Source organism: Oenanthe melanoleuca, chromosome 1 (genome assembly GCF_029582105.1).
Source record: "Oenanthe melanoleuca isolate GR-GAL-2019-014 chromosome 1, OMel1.0, whole genome shotgun sequence".
Classification (NCBI taxonomy): domain Eukaryota; kingdom Metazoa; phylum Chordata; class Aves; order Passeriformes; family Muscicapidae; genus Oenanthe; species Oenanthe melanoleuca.
In genome coordinates, this window is record NC_079333.1 from 103,657,906 (window position 1) to 103,674,777 (window position 16,872).

Below are 16,872 nucleotides of genomic sequence, written 5' to 3' on the forward strand. Positions count from 1 at the left end.
AATGTAAATACCCTTTTCTCCCCTTTCCAAACCCTTCCTGAGAAATCACAGAATCGCCCCCTGAGCTGCCAGTTCAGCCCTACTAACCCCCCGCTGAAAACCAGGAGACGATACCAGCGGGATCCGCACCCTTCCCGACCCCGTCGGAAAGATGGGATGACTTGTCCTGGGTCCCCATTGTCCCCCCTGCGTGGGACGGCGGTGACACCCCGGGGCGGGCAGCGAAAGGGGAGCAGGAAGGGAGAGGAGAAGGAGGGGACGGGGAGCAGAGGAGAGGGGAGGAGGGGAAGAAGGGAGAAGAGGAGCCGCTGCGGAGGCGCTCCCGCCCGCCCCGCTCTCGACGGGTCGGGACGGCGGCTCCGGCTCCTGTCCCGCATCCCGGCCCCGCTCCCAGCAGGTCGGGACGGCGGCTCCGGCTCACGTTCCGCATCCCGGCCCCGCTCCCGTCCCATATCTCAGCCCCACTCCCGTCCGCATCCCGGCCCCGCTCCCATCCCGCATCCCAGGTCCGCTCCCTTCCCGTACCCACGCTCCCCCCACTGCCAAGTTCCCGTCCCGGATCCCGGCCCCGCTCCCATCCCGTATCCCGACCCCGTTCCCGGCCCCGCTCCAGCCGGCGAGAGGCGCTGCGGGAGCGCGGCGCGGGGCCGGGCCGGCAGCGGCAGCGGGAGCGGTGCGGCGGGACGCGCTGGAGCCACCCCCGGGAGCCGCGGGCTGCGGGAGGAGCCGGGCGGGGAGCGGGGACGGGCTGGCCGTGGCAGGGCTGCACCTGCGGGGTCGCTGCGAGCTGCCCGTGCCCCGTCTGTGCGGGGCTGTCCGGGCTGGGAGCGGCTCCGAGCTCCTGCCCGAGCCTGGAGAGGGAATTCACCTCCGGCCCCGCCGGGCTGCGGAGCTGGCAGCAGCGGCAGCCCTCGGCGGCGGCAGCGATGGTGCAGCTGGTACGTGGTTTTCCTCTCCTGCCGAGGTACCTGCCGAGGTTCCCGGTGAGTCCGACATTCTTGATAGCAACTGGTTTGGGGGGTGTTTTGGTTTTGTTCTCTTTTTCTCCCTTTTCTTTACCCCGAGAGCGGAGCCTGCGGCACGGTGCCGGTGCGGACCCTCCTACCCGGAGCGGGGGCTGCGCTGCCCCGCTCCCCCCGCCGGGAGCGGGTGCTTTGGTGTTAATAACCTGATATTAATGCCCGCATTTTTGGTTGGGGTTTTATTTCTTAACAATGCTTTTTACAATGTGTAACTGTGAAAATCCAAGGCGGTGGATCTTGCCCGTCAGTGCTGCCGTCTGGGGTGGTTGTGCCGTGGGAGGGAGGATCAAGAACGGGCAGGTCTCTGCACCACTAAGCAGGGGAGCAGCTCTGGGGCGCCTAGGCGAAGATCGGCTCTTGCCGTGTGCTGTCTAAATTCTTCTTCTTTTAAAAAGTATAGTTACTTATTCTTAAATACAATCATGTATAACTTCAAATTTATGAAAAATAAAATAATAAATCCTTTTCTTTTATACAAAGAAAAGAATAAATGATGGAGGCTGAGAATCAATTACACAGTAGTTTTGGATGCTTGATAGCCACTGAGTGCAACTAACCACCACTCATTTCAGTATTGCAAGTGTGGAATCATAGCATAGGAGCAGTTAGGGATTCTGCATCCCAGAGTTGGTGATTCATGGAAAACCTCGGCAGGAAACGTTTAATGTGACTGCCAGGGAAGTAGCCCTTTCAATGAATATGAGAAGATAGAGGAGCAGGTGGGACAATTACTCCTGAAGTGCACAGGTGTTACTGTTTTGCTGTGTGCACTTCAGCTGAGAGATTTGTTCAAGGTGCAGCCCATAAGCATTTTAAAGACCCTTGTGGTAGAGACTCTTCGAGTATGTGTTGTTTTCGGTGGATCCAAAAGGAAGAATAAGTGGTTGGATCCTTGCCTAAAAAGGTTGAGGTGAGGAATGGGCTCTTTACTATTAAAAAAAAAAAAAAAAAAAAAAAAAAAAAAGTTTAAGAACAGCTAGTGGTGGAAATTTGAAGTTTGACATCCTGAGGCTAGACTAATAAGTTCTTAGAGGTTTTCATCACTAAAAAAACTAAACCAGGGATGTTTTTTCTAAAGGCAGGTTTATTTATAGCAGGACTTTGTGTGGGAAAATCTTATGGGCTGTATGTAGGGGAGGCCAGAACAGGTGATCACAATGAACTCTTATTGCCTTCATTAGCTGCATAGTCAGGAAAACTCCATCATCTCTGAGAGCACACTCTCCATGCATCCTCTTTCCTTTGCTTCCCGATTTCCTTGATGTAAAAGGACGTTAAGATGTGAATAATGCTGAGAGCAGCCCTGAGGAGAGCTTGAGGGTGTTGGCTGATGAGAAGTTCAGTATGACCTGACAGTGTGCCCTTTGCATCCCACAAAGTCAAACGTGTCCTGGGCTCCATCAGCAGAGTGTGGGCAGCAGGTCCAGGGAGGGGATTCTCTTCCTCTGCTCTGGTGAGACCCCACCTGCAGTGCTGCTTCCAGCTCTGGGGGCCCCAGCATGGGAGGGAACCAACATGGACCTGCTGGAGTCACTTCAGAGGAGACCACAAGGATAAGCAGGGGGCTGGATGACTTCTGATATGAGGACAGGATGAGAGGTTTGGGGTTGTTCTGCCTGGATAAGGCTCTGGGGGGGCCTTGTAGCACCTTTCAGTACCTAATTGGGGTTACAAGGAAGATGGAGGGGGACTTTTGACAAGGACATATAATGATAGGACAAGGGGTAATGCCTTTAAGCTGAAAGAGGGTTGATTTAGATTGAATATTAGGAAAAAATTCTTCATTATAAGGTTGGTGAGGTACTGGAGCAGATTGCCAGAGAAACTGTAAATGGCCCATTCCTAGAAGTGTTGAAAGCCATTTTAGGTGGGGCTTTTAGTGACCTCATCCAGAGGAAACTGTCCCTGCCCGAGGCAGGAGGGATGGAACTGGATGAACCTTTGAACCCAAGCCATTCTGTGTTTCAATGGTTAGACTTTTACTATGTTTTTCTGTGTATCTTTAATAATTATTCCCCAAATGCAATTTGATCCAGAGAGCTCCATGTTTCTGTTTTCCATCTAAGCAATTTATGGAAGATGAGAGTTTCAATGAGAGTTGCTATTCATAGATCTGAGTAAGGTTTGAGGAATGTGGTTTGTAAGGCTTAGACGTGGGTGCAATTCCCAAACACTATCAAAGTGTTTAAACATTTGAAGTTAACATGTTACCATTTCTAAGCAGCCTTCAGCACTATGTTTACTCTTAAGAAACACTAAGTAGCACGTTGACATTTTTAGATTTCATGGTAGTTGAATAAAATAAAATAAATACTTATTTAACCAAAATTCTATGTGAATTTTGGGTTGTAGCTGTACTTTTTTACAGTGGGAAGACAGTAGACATGAAGGATCTTATTAAACAATTTTCAGTGTGATAGAATAGCCACCCAGTTGTTTGCCTGTCTGCAAGATATGTTTGTATTACATAATATTCTAAGTTTCCTTATCAAGAGAGATAAATTTTATATCTGATGATTAGCTACCATTTGGTCTCGTGGGGTGGAGGGAGGAAGGGAATCTGACAGCATGATGGCTGAGGACATCTGCAGAGCTGGCCTGAGTTGTGGCTGAGCACTGTTTCCCAGTGTTTTACTGCTGTTTGCCTTGCCTGCAGTTACTCTGCCTTCTCATCAAACTTTGTTCATACCAGGGATGAGCACACTCATGTATTTGTTGCCTCAGAGCCTGGAAACAGGAAGACAGAATAGGTGAGCACAGTGAGGAGAATAGACCTTGAAGACCAGCATGGATTTGGTTCTAAGGGTGGAAGGTGGGGGGTAATTTGTGGAAGGCACAGGAAACTTATGTGTGTATTTGTTTGAATTTCACTGTAACTTTTCTAAACTCTTTATGTTGAAGGAATGCATAAGCATATATACAGTATATAGCAGTGAAGCTTTCTGCATTTCTTCTGTTCCAAACAGCCTGGGTCTTCTGTAAAAAAAAAAAAAAAAAAAAATTCTGTTTTAAGCTCGTCTCTTAGTCTGTCCTAGGTGTGAGTGAGTGACCCTGTTTTGTGGGGCTTTCCATATCCTGGGACACACCTTCAGGGCAGAATCAATTGCTTGAGAACTGAATTTGTCTGTTTTGATGTTTGGTGGTTTGGGTTTTTCTTTTTTAATCTTTCTCTGCCTGCACTGAAATTTATATATTCAATTACTCTAATCTGAACGTTTTTATTTTCTTTGTAACTTTTCCCTTGGTATGCTTTTTGTATTGCTAAGAAACAGAAATGAAATCAGAAATGAAACAAAATTCCATTGTGGTTTGAACTATATTCCACAAATGAGTATTAACAAGAAGCTCCTTAAATGAGCATTTTATTTATTTTGAAGAGAGTTGCTCTGCACCTTCACTTAAATGCACCTCTGGAGTACTTATATTACCTTAGGCATCCCTCATTGCTGACATAAAACTTTTTTTGTGTGTGAGATATTATCTTTCACCACAGCCTGTCCTTTTTAGGAGTAGTTGCATTCTGTGTGGGGATGACTGGAGGTTTTCATGCAGCTGGACATGATCCTGTCTCTGACCTGGGGCTCCAGGGTCACCCTGCCACCTTTCACCTGTCCAGGCTGTGTAAGAAGCAATGCATCCACAGGTGGGAGGAAAACATGTTCACAGCATGAGGGTCTCCAAGCTTATATCATTTATAAAATATATATGGAGATGGAGGCAATGTAGGATTTGTGTACAGCACCAGTGTGTTCCCAGGGCTTGAACAGGAGTGGTGCTTGGAGAAGATGTTTGAGTTTAGGTTTTTTTTATGTGTATGATAAAAAAGTTGCAGGTATTATCTGAATAATGTGGAAGCAAATGTCCATGACCCCAGGAACATTGTTTTCAAGGATTCTGCTATTCAATATCTGGTAAAAAGTGGAGTTTGAAAGCAAGACATTTGTCACTTGGAGATTATATTTTTTCATTTGCAGTTACTGCATGACACAGCTGATGGCTTTTTGAGCAGTTTTATGTGCTTTGAATCCGAGCTTGCCTCCTTACTTCTGCAGCCATTGAGAGCTTGAAAGAAGGTCAGTCTTGAGAATAGTGCTACTTATTATTGGTTCTAAAACCTCATTCATTTTCCTGAATCTTTGCACAAAATCCCTGGTGCCTGGTGAGTCAGAGAAGAGAAAAATAGAGGGAATAAGGATCTAAATTCCCATTCTCACAATATTAAGAAAATTAAAAGGCTAATAAAGCTAATATTAACAGGTGCTTATACGCACATGCAAATTTGGAAGGCTTCAATTAAATACATATTCAATTAAATATATGGTCTATATTCACTGTAGGCATTAGTGCAGCAATGACACCAACTGCATAATGGAGTGTGTTAATATCAATAGCCAAGAGCATGAGGTTTGTGTGGGGAATGGAGAGTCTTAATCCTGTCCATAGGAATCCAGAAGACTGAAGTATGAGGAAAGTGACTGTTCTTGAAGCCTGTAGGTTTGAAACATATTTAAGTTTTGCACTGAAAATTGACAGTAAAAAAAAAAAAAAAAAGCAACATAACTGCCTGCATGGAAATGTTGCATTGCAGAAGCCACTTTTTCTAACAGTGTTTTCTAAACCAGCTGTTGTTTCTGTAATGTTTTTCAAGTTTCCAACTATAAAACATCTTTCTTGACTCTAGTCATGCTTTGGAATAGAAGTGTAAGTATATTTGTCTCTCAAGGAGCATTTCTATCCTTTTTTTATACAGATGCATTTTAAACCTTTTAAATATTTTAAAATTCAGATGCTACAGTAGTGAAAATGTCTATTAACTGTTGGCATCTTTATCCAGATTAGAGCTCTCTTTATTGATACTACCACTATGAAGTTTTAGAAGGGGGAAAATAATAAGTTTTTAATGGGAATGTAGTTCCTGACTCTGTCTAGCTTTGAACCCCTCACTGTCAGAACAATATGGATGAGTAGGAAGCAGTTAGGAGGAGAACAGCAATTAATGCACTGAAGAATAACGATTTATTAGGTAAGACTGAAAATGAATGAGGGAGAAGGTTGTACCTCCTTGCTATTATGTGTCTGCTGGGGAATTATGGCAGCAAAGAAAGGTGGAGAAGTTTGAGGAGCCTGTGCAAACACAAGTGTCACCTGGCTGGTGAGGGGTAGGTGAGGAGTGCCCTGGAAGAGGGCTGGGAATTCTATGCACCATGGGGTGTTTGCAAACCCTGTGCTTCCATTAGGGAGGGTTTGTTTGGCTTTGGCCTTCCTAGATGCTGATTCAGAACTCAAATGAAGTTTATTCATGGAAATTTAGCCATTTGTTCTCCCAGTATCTAGGCTGTCAGCATTGGGCACTAGAAATAATATTCCTTTGGATTTCCTGTTTTTCTGAATGTATTTCAGCAGGGGTTTGTTTTGGTTATGACTGGGAGCATCTTTAATGGAATCATTTAAATGGTATCATCCACAATAAAATAGAAGTCCTTCTTGATCAAGTTTTTTTCTTACAAACTGTTTTTGAGACAACCTCTGATTTTGCAGGAATTTGCTGTTTGCCATGAAATCACTTTAAACCATGACCTTGCCAGTGACATTTCACTTTTATCGTGGAAAAGAGCAGAAACACGTCAAAATGATTTGTGGTACACTAGTTTTGGAAGTGCACATTCTCAATTAAGTGTCTAAATAATTAATGTCATAGTCCTTAAATTTGAATTGAAATATGAACTCACTTATGATTAATTTTATGAAAACATTTTCATATTAGTTTGTCACACAATGTTTCCAAATATGAAAAGACTGTGTTTGGGAGTAAAAGCAGTTAAGAATTCAGTGTCAGGCTTGGTGAAGTCTTGGACCAGTGATACCTGTAAAATTCCTCTCTCTGAACATTGCAATCTATCTTCTGTCCCATTCATGTGCCCACTGAGATCATGGAGGTTCTGGATTTCAGCCATTGAACCTCTGCACTCATTCACATCTTGGTTTCTGAAGGGATTGATCTGAAACAGTTTTATTACTAAAGACAGAATAATTTCATTAAATTCATTTTAAATATACTGTAGGTTGAATCAGAGGTTCACTGTATCTGTAGTGGGCCATGTTAAAATGCATACCAATATCACAAATAATGCTTTTTTCTGCTGGCCTTTCTCTGTTTAATTGAAAAAGTAAGGTTAAACAGCAATAACTGTTTCTGAACTTTAAATCTGCAGTATCATATTTGATTTGATACCAGAAGCAGCAATCAGACAGTATGTCATGGATTATTGCAGGTTTGTTTGGGGTGTGTCAATGTGTATCACCAGCACACAAACAGCTGATCTCAGCTATGGAAACCCCATGAGCTCATGAGAAATGAGGGCACCTAAACTGCACAAGTGGGTCATGGTGGAATAGTTTTTTGTACATGACGGGTGTAGCACATGCTTTTTGTTTGCCCAAGGCTCAAGAAGCTAGATGTATTCCAAGTCTTTTTTGATACTCTTGCCTTCTGATTTGATGCTACTGATTCTCCTTGGCAGTAGAACACACCTCATGTATAAACTTGCACTATTTTCAAACTGAGTTTATTTTTGGCATTCTCAAAAAAGCCTCTTTTGAAATTCCGGCTTTTATTAATGGGGAGGGAATGAGACCAGGTTGAAGGTTTTCACTGTGACATTCAAGGAACAGAGGAATGGCAAAAGGGACAGAATAATGAATTATGTGACAGCCTCACACAGCCAGGCTGTGAGATTTTTCTTTCAGATTGGATTTTTTGGTTGTTGTTGTTGAATTGGTAATTCTAATAACAAAAGAACCAGTAACAAGATGGGTAATAATTATTGCAAGAGCCCAGTGACAATTAGCAACCTGTGCTTGTGGTTTACAAAGAGTTTCTTTGCTCCCAGTGAGTTTCTGTTGAATTTTAAAGGACCTTGTATACCTGATCAAATTGTGTTTCATTTTAAAAGCATAGACAGAAACTTACTCTTTTGAAAGAGTACCTAAAAATAGCAGTGGAAAATACCTCTAATATTGAAATGCATTCCCTGTGGTTTGATTTATTTTATTTGCCAGTGACTGTGGAGAGTGTAAAAAGAAAGTAGTCCAACTGTACAACAATCTAGAAACAAAAATCTTTCAATTGGTCAGTCACAAATCAAGCAAATGTTTTTGAATTAGCCAAATGTAATTTCTTTTTGTACTATAAAATATCTACATCCTTTAATTAAGAGACCATCACTATGTTCTCTATTAATTAATTACCACTTTTCTGTTGTTATTTAAGTGATTCCATGGCATTGCAATCCACTCAGCTTATTACTTCTGAATCTCCAGCTAATACCTGATGGAATCTGAGGATGCTGATTTGATAAATAAACAGTATTGTACAGCATAGTTTTGGTTTTCTGTCTCTGGGTTTTGTGCACTGCAGTATATAATCCTCAGTAGCAGAGGCTGACTTCTCCCATTGTGTTATTAAGCCCTGGTGTAAAATGAAACTTAAATAGAAGGTCAGCATGGTCATGGTGGTGTCATAATGAATTCTGTGTTATACTTGAGAGATTTTAGACTCTTTAGAAATAAATGGAAATTCTACAAATTCTGCTTTTTGGATGATAATGTGTCCAGTGATTCTACCAGAGGAAGAGTATGCTTTAATGTGCTGGCTTACTGCAGTTCCCTGGCTACCTGAGACCTTTTGGTTTTTCTGCAACAGCTGTAACACAATATTGTGCTAAAAGTATTGGGTTTGAGGGAAGCTAAAAATGAGCTGAAGCCCACTGAACAATATAATGACAATTCAATTTCTTCAGCAGAGCTGTATCAGTTTATATTACCAGAGAGGTTGTATCTCTGTATTTAAAGCAGCTCTAACTGGGCTCTTCATTCTCATAGACAATTCCGTCTGGCACAATGGATGGGGCTTTCCAAGGTTTGTGGCTGTTCTGTATTGGAAAAACATCTAAACTGGATTGGCTTGAGTAGGTTTTAGTCTAAAGTGAGTGAGAACAGAATGATTGGTGAAGCCACAATGGCTGAAACACAAAGGAAGTAATAGCTTTGAGCTCTAGCAAAACCAGATAGTTTTTCACAGGTCTAATTATTTCACCCTCAGAGTCCCTTTTCCAACCCCTGGTACAATTGCTCTTCAATCTTTTATTCCTCTGGAGCCCTAAAGACAGAGTGACTACTTTGCCAAAATGCTGTTATACCTTCCCCACATTAAATAACTTTAATTATTTATGTACCTAGAGACCTCAGCTAGGGTGAGGGTGAGAGAAGCTGTGACAAAATGGAACGAAAAAAAAGAAAAAAGGAAGAGCAATCAGCCAAGTGGAAAACAGCAAAATAGTATTTAAGGCTCACAACCTTTAACTGATACATTGCAATGATGTTTCATGACCTGTGCTAGTGCAGTTTTTCTTGCTCTATGAATAAGAGCATTTACATTATGCCAGAAAGTACAAAAGGAATGGAGCAAATACCAAGGAATACTTTAATTTTCATTCCCACAGTTGTCCATAAATCGAAACTTAAATGAATCCAGTGTCCCTGTACTTCTTTAGTTAAATTTGTGTCTGCACTGTTGCAGTTAATGGACCTGATAGTCTAAAAATTAAAGCCAGCTTTCTAAATTCTGTGAAACCTCCCCAACTGAGTTGTTTCTATACTGATGCCCCAGGGTATTAATCTTAGCTTTCAGTGACATGTTCTCTCAATCTCTGATTTAATTAACTTCTGCACCATTTATAGTGCTGGTTTAAATGAGAAAGTCATCAAAGGAATTATTTGTTTTCATGCATAGTATTCCTTCTTTTAACTAAGCAAATAGTCTCAGCTGTTCCAGAAGTTTTGATTTCTTTTTTTAAGGGATGGTAAAGATGGTTATAGAAGTGTTGAAAGAACTTCCCTTCTGTTAAGAGTGAGAACAGGAGAACAGATGGAATTAACTGGTTTGGATGCACTATAAATGGCATAACCAGAAATTCTTACAGACCAGGTTGCCCGATACCTCTTGCACATACTATAACTTTCATTTTGTATTTATTTATTTTGTGTTTGTGGTTGGTTTTTGTTTATTTTTTGGGTTCTTTTTCCTTCATATTCTTCCAAAATTTCCCAAATTTGACCATTGGTAAGTTTGTCTTCATGTAACTGGTAGCTTTTGCAAGACTTATTGAACATATATGAGCTATGCCTTCTTCCACAAGCTTAAAATATGGTTTTAACCAGATTTTAACAGCATCTGCAAAAAAATATTCCCTGACAGAAAATGTTTCTCATCCTTTTAAGTCTGAGGTCCCTGTCCTAAGACTTGTGTATGAATTTGTGAAAATGGAAATGGTGTACACCTATTACAAAGTAAAGCAATGTGGTGAGTTTACTTCCACGCTCTTTTCAGAATGTTCATCTAGAATGTCCCTAAGCATCAGTGTGAGTATTGCAAAAAACCTAATTTTTGTTAGGTAACATGGCAAAGTTATTGGGAAATTGACCTTTTATAATGGAAAATAAGACCTGTTTGTTTTTAACAGAGAAGGTTCCTGGCCTACCTGATGTTATATGCCAGGCAGGAAGGGAGGGATCCTATTTGCCACAGAAAAGAAAATGAGAATTTTAGGAACTTGATAGAATGGCTGCATTTTAGTGCAATATCTGGTATACCCATAAATAATATCAGTGAGGCTCGTGGCCCCTGATGTGTTTTTCCCTTGGCTTAACCTCTTGGACCAGGAGATGGGGTTGTCCCCATGTGCTGTGAGAATTTGAGAGATTTGCTGTGGTTTAGATGTGCTGGGTGGCAATGATTTCTTCTTTGTACCAGCCTGCTGCTCCTCTTGCAGGATTATCCCTTTCCATATTTTTGTATGTGCTCAGGACTTCTCATGAGCAGTGGTGAACTGATAATTTGCATGACAAAATATCACAGAACAAAAGCATCCAAGAAACTTCCCAAGAATTCGGGGGTTTTATAATAACTTACATGAAAATTACCTCTATACATGGAACTTTTATTTTAGAAATCTGTAATAAAATTACTGAGGAGACACAGTCCAATTGAAGAGAGCCAAGTAATACTAAATCTGCCTTTAAATGAATTGCAGTGAGCTTTGCTGGCTACTGCAGCAGAAGTGAATACGTGAAAAGCTGATGAAAATTTCAGAGCTCAATACAAGAAAGATGTCAGAGCAGGTAAATTGGTGCATGGATTTTGAGACTAGTATAATGGGATATTGTATATATAAGAACATATGAAATGAAATATTGTGTATTCCTCAGAATTCTGCTGAATCTGACAGTCTAAATCCTTCTTACCCATTTCTGTGGCAGCAGGAGAATGAGAAGTCTGAGTAATCTGTGTCTAAGTGGTCAGCTAATCTTCCTTCAGCAGGCTGGAGGGAATGTTCCAGTGTCTAAAGCATTCATACACTTCATATTCAATCCTATCTTCCCTTTGTCTCCACAGCAGGTCATGAGTAATCTCCTTGTCAACTGGTTTGTAGCAGCAATAAGGCCTGCACTCAGTACATCTAGGAGCAATGAATTCATTTATTAATCCTATTTTAGTCCACACCTAGAGATTTGGAAATTTAATTGTGCCTCTCCTTTTGCCTTCATGGGTAGGACATCCCTGTTTCCAAACATCTGGACTGTATATAAGTAATTCAGATTTTTTTTTTATTATTTTTTTTATTATTTAAACAGAATATTTTTGAGTATCCTGGCTTACTCACTTCACAAACAATTGAGGAGAACATCCCACCTGTGAGATCATCTCCTCAGTGATTGCACAGAGACAGCCTCTCCTTTATCTGCCAAGAATCCCAAGGAGATTCTAGTCTGGCAAATCAGATTTTATTCACATGTGAGCAAGGTATCCCTGGCCCACACCACCTCCAAACCTCTTGTTTCTCTGCCTCTGATGTGCAGGCTGGGATCCCTGGCTGTGTCATGGGAATATCTCTGCCCTGATCAGTGGGATGGCTGCTTCCCATGCACTTTGGGTTATTTGGAAGGGTTGGATCTGCACAGGGAAGCTGCACCTGGGAATTGGGTTATAGCCAGGAGAGATGTTAAGGTGTGGTGCTGCAATCAGATTTTATCCTACTCTTACCTCATCTGACAGATGTGGGGTGAGCTGACCAGTTATGTTTGTTCACAACTGTGGGAAAGCACTTGGGCTGCTGAGGGGGAGGCTGAGCAATAAAGGAGTGAATCTTATAGATGAGATTTGACAGCTCTGCATCTCTGATGGTAAAATTCTTCCTGGGAAAGGGAAAATGGAATGTTGAGAAATGAAGTAATTTCTGTAGTGTGTCTATTAGTTTGCCAAATCTACTGAGTAATATTACCAAAATATATCAAAGTTGATCATGTCTTGATTGGAAAATCCAATGATCTAAAGGTTGATCCTTTTTGTACAGAAACACAGTTCAACCTGCAACCCTTTTCCCTCACCATGCACCAAAAATGTGCTCAAGCTCTAATTTAATTAAAGGAACTGTTAAATGTTGTTGTTGTTAATGGAGTGGTGTTCCCTGCTTGAACACCACATATTTCCTTATGGCAGGAGACCTTACTGAGGATGCTGTGTGCAAACAGCTCAGCATCCTGTGGTGTCTCTGAGTGCTGGAGCTCATACTGTGTTTGACCTATGGGCTGACACAGCTGCACTGCAGTTGTGCCATCAAACAGGCTGCTAAACTATGCTGAGTTCAACCAGAAAGTTCTTCCATTTGCCACCCTGAATTGATTTGTAATGTACTGTGCTTCTCTTTTTCAGAGGCTATGCAGTAATGCTACAGGTAGTGTATTTATAAATATAAGAGATGAAGGAGTGGAGGGAGAGGCTGAGAATCTGAATACATTTGCTAAAATGTGGCTTGGAGTTTCTAGGACTCATTATTTAAGAGGAGTAGCTGCCCTTTCTGAGGATTATATATGCTTTCAGAAATGTCTTGCAGTTTTCTCAGTAACAGATTCAAGTACTAAAGACAATGTAGTCTTCAGATATTATTTTCAACAAGTATTTAACACTGAATTACCCCTCCAGAGAGATTGCAGGTTGACAAAGGGATCAGGTTAGCCTCTCTTGTTTTGGGGTTGGTCTGCAGGGTTTTGGGGTAAATTTTAATTAGTTGAGAAACTTCAATGGTCTGTTTCCAGGTACAATCCCCTCACATTGGAGGAGGATATTTCATTCTTTCAACATGCTTTTGATAGCCTGCTTTAGTGACTTTGAATTAAAGAGGAAAAGTGTGTTTGAGCTTGCTGGTTTGCAGTAATCATAGAGGAAAGACTAAAGATGTAGATAGAGCCAAACCATGGGCTTTTTTAAAACTGGGGAGGCTTATTCTTCAGTCATAAAATAAGATTTCTGGTCCTGACAAGTTCTTCTCCTTCAGTCTCTGAGGGGACCCAAATGGTGTCTGTCCCTGCATGTGGGAGCACAGGGCACTATCCACTGGGGAGTGGTGTTCCAAAACCAACAGACTGGAAAGATCACTTATCTACTATGGAATAAATCACAAAAAAACCCAGTCCTTTTCTCTTCCTTAGCCATCTTAATTTATCATATAAGGAGGCATTTTTTTCCAGATTATCTTGGTAATCTGTCCCTGACAAGATGCATTTAGGACTCCTTTTGAGAAGAATCCCTGCTAGGCTGAGCATGAGCTGTTTGCAACAGCAAGCTGATACACGGACTGGTGTGGGGAAAGTAACAAAACCTACCCCAAATCTCTGCTCTGGGTGAGTCAGTGATTGTATAGATACATCTTATTAACCTTTCAATAGTCCCAAGCTAAAACTTGTGTCCTTATCACTCCTATGTACTCCCCGGAGGCATCTATTAAACTGTAGCTGCTACACATGATATGTAAGGAGATATGGAACATGAGTATCTAGTATTGGATCACTGGAAAAAATGTAGCCTTATTCATACTGAAAATTATTAACCAGGCTTCCATAAATATATCCTTAGCACTTAAACCTGTACTGGTAAATGAGGAAGTTTGCATTACAGTCAAGTTGGATGGGATAACTGCTGTGGGGTAGCAAGAGGAGCAGCAGTGGCAAGGACACCACTATTAGCAGCTCCTGACTGTGTCCTGGACATCCTGGAGGTGTTCTTTCCCGGGGCCACCATCCCTGCTGGGCTGGCAGACTTTGGTTTCCTTCTCTGTGCACATTGACCATCTCAGAACTTGTTCTGCTCTGCAAGATTTTTCATAGATTTTTCTACTGGAAGTGTGCATCCACTGTGCTTTCTGTCTCAAACCCTGACCACTGAGTAGTTTAACCTTCACATAATGATGAATTTTGCTATAATTTCAAGTGGCATAAGCTGTCTGTATTACAAATGTAATTAAAAGGCTGAAACACTTATTATGCAGATAGCTGCACTGAATCCTGGCCAAAAAGAGGCAGAAAGATGCTGCAGAAAGGTCAAGTTGTGATTGATATCCTGTGAATGCAGCTCTGTGCAGTTTTCCCCCTGAATAATTCCTTTTTTCCCCACTTTACCTAAAAGATGGTGTCCCAGCAGTATGTTGCTTGTGCCCAACACCTGTTCTGAAAATTTGGATAAGCAGCCCTAGGATGGGCAGACAGTCTGGAAGTTCACTTCCAGGGTCCTCAACTCTCTTGCTTCTGGTGCCACTGGAATTGCACATCTAGCTGGAAAGAGAGTTTGTATGGTATGGTAATAAAGGGACCTGTAGTGAAGAAACATGATTAAAGATGTGTCTGTGCTGGAGTAGGAGCTGCTTCTTGAGGTTTCTATATCTTCCTGCTGTTTGTACAGCAGCCACTGCTATTATGTTATGGAATTGCCTTGGCAGATCACAGCCAGAAGGGTAGATGAGAAAGCTTGTGATCCTTTCTTACAATTATCAAAGACTATCATAGGATTGTGTATATTAGATGGTGTTTGTTTGAAAAAGTCAGATTGTTGCCAAAGACAGGTCAAGGCCTCAGGTCTCCTAAGGTATTGCTGCAATGGATATCTGTAATCTTCTGTCCTGTTCTCTAAAGTAATCTTTAGCAGTTCCACCCAGTTCCTTCTGGTTTGGAGCAGGTCCCACACAGCGATCCCTTGTGCAGCTTTGAACTCCACCCCTCCAGCCCTGTCCCTGGCTGCTGCTCACTGACCACTGCTGCAGGTTGTGCTGCTGGAGAGTTGTGGCTGCTTTGTGTGCAAAGTAGACAGAAGCCAGACAGACTGTTCAGCTCTGGCAGCTTCAGCTGCATGCCCTTGGCTCAGGAGACATCCATCTGAGGCACTGGGTGGGCTGCACTGCAAGGGCAGAGTTTGAAAATGGCCATGAAAGCCACCCCAGATGTTCCTCTGGTTTGAGTAACAGTGTTTTCAAAGGAACCTGCCACTTCATCACACAGTGTGTGGGAAGGGATGCTGATCCTGTGCACAGTGCTGGCAGACAGTCCCTGCAGGCTCCTGCTGGAAGGGCTCCTTGGGCTCCTAAGGAGATCCAGCAGCAGAGTCCAGCTCTTTTCTCACTCAACTAACTCTGCTCCTCAGCCATAAAGATGCATCTCCTGTTACTTTGAGCTGTTCTGGATAGGCATTGTTATAAATCCCACCTTGGGAAGCAGAGGGAAGACTCCACAGAGTCCACTACCTCCTCTGCCCTGCTGGAAGGAATCCTCAGGGCTCTGCACAACCCAGACTTCAGGCAGACAGCAGTGTAACCTGTGAGAATACATTTTTAAACTAGATTTTTGTGGGGTTTTTTTCCTGCCTGCTATAAGAATTTTGGAAAATTGTATTATTATACATGCAGACTTTCAAACCATATTCATTTTGAGGCAGATACTCTGAAGGAACACACTGCATTTCATGGAAGATTTAACAGACCTGTTAGCTTTATTTGCTGTTTGTACAGAAAACCATTGTAGCATTGTGTATAATGGAAAACAAAACAAGGCAACACTCTAAGCTCATCCCACTCTTTGATTGAGCTGTTTATATCCTTTGGCTGGTTTCTGGACAAGTGTCCTTGTGAACAGCCCATTTTATGCTGGAAATGAGAAGTAGGACAGGTTTGCTCACATGTTTTGCATGCCTGCATTTGAGGTGGTCCTGCTTCATCCCCATCACAGTCAGTGGAGAGAAATGGATGCTACCAGACAAGGGCTCCTCTGACCTTTCTAAAATGTTCCTGTGAAGATGAGGTGAGTCATGCCCTGGAAATGCCCATTTCTCTCTGTTGCTTGTTGAAAGGCAGTGGAATGATTAGGTCAGAAGAAATAAGAGAAATCATAGGATAAAGTCATGGTTTGAATTAAAAGGGACCTTTATGGATTACCTAGTCCAAAATCCACCAGCCATCCGGATCTCTACCCCTACCCTGTGCACGTGAATCTCCTAAAGACTTTTCACACCTCTACAGAGAGAAGTCACACAACCTATGATTAGACACCTTTGATATGTGTGGAGATTGGGATTGAGCTTATTTCTTTTCATTAAAATGCAAATCTATTTGCTCTGTTAAATCAAATAGAAAGTCATTATCAAGAATAGTGTAAAATGAGTGTTACTACACCACACTGTTGTGGCAGAAAGGCAAATGAGCACTTGGCATCAAACAGGCTGAGTTAATGGAGGGCTGGGGCTCTCATCTCCTACAGACACACACCACATGCACTTTCCTCATGCAAAGCACTCACACACCAGGTCTGTGCCACCTCCTCCCCAAGCCCAGAGTGGGTTTCACTGGCTTGGTGGATGCTTTCCCTCTGCTCTGACTATGCAGCAGTCTTCCTGCAGCCCTCTTGCAGAGCTCAGAGAGAAATCCATTTTGGTTTGTTCATGAAGAAAGCAAAATCAATGATTTTTGATTTG

At 42.2% G+C, this 16,872-nt stretch overlaps 1 protein-coding gene across 2 annotated transcripts in view; it reads left to right on the plus strand.

Annotated features, from left to right (window-relative positions):
- Positions 1–719: 719 nt before the first annotated feature.
- SYTL5 (synaptotagmin like 5) overlaps positions 720–16,872 on the plus strand; it is a 78,422-nt gene continuing 62,269 nt past the window's right edge. Inside the window, exons 1-2 of one of the 2 annotated variants that reach the window (XM_056502538.1) lie at positions 720–983; positions 4,997–5,095. The gene's annotated coding sequence lies outside the window, so the exon portion shown is untranslated. The remainder of the gene's footprint in view (positions 984–4,996; positions 5,096–16,872) is intronic. The other variant, XM_056502545.1, reaches the window with a different exon arrangement.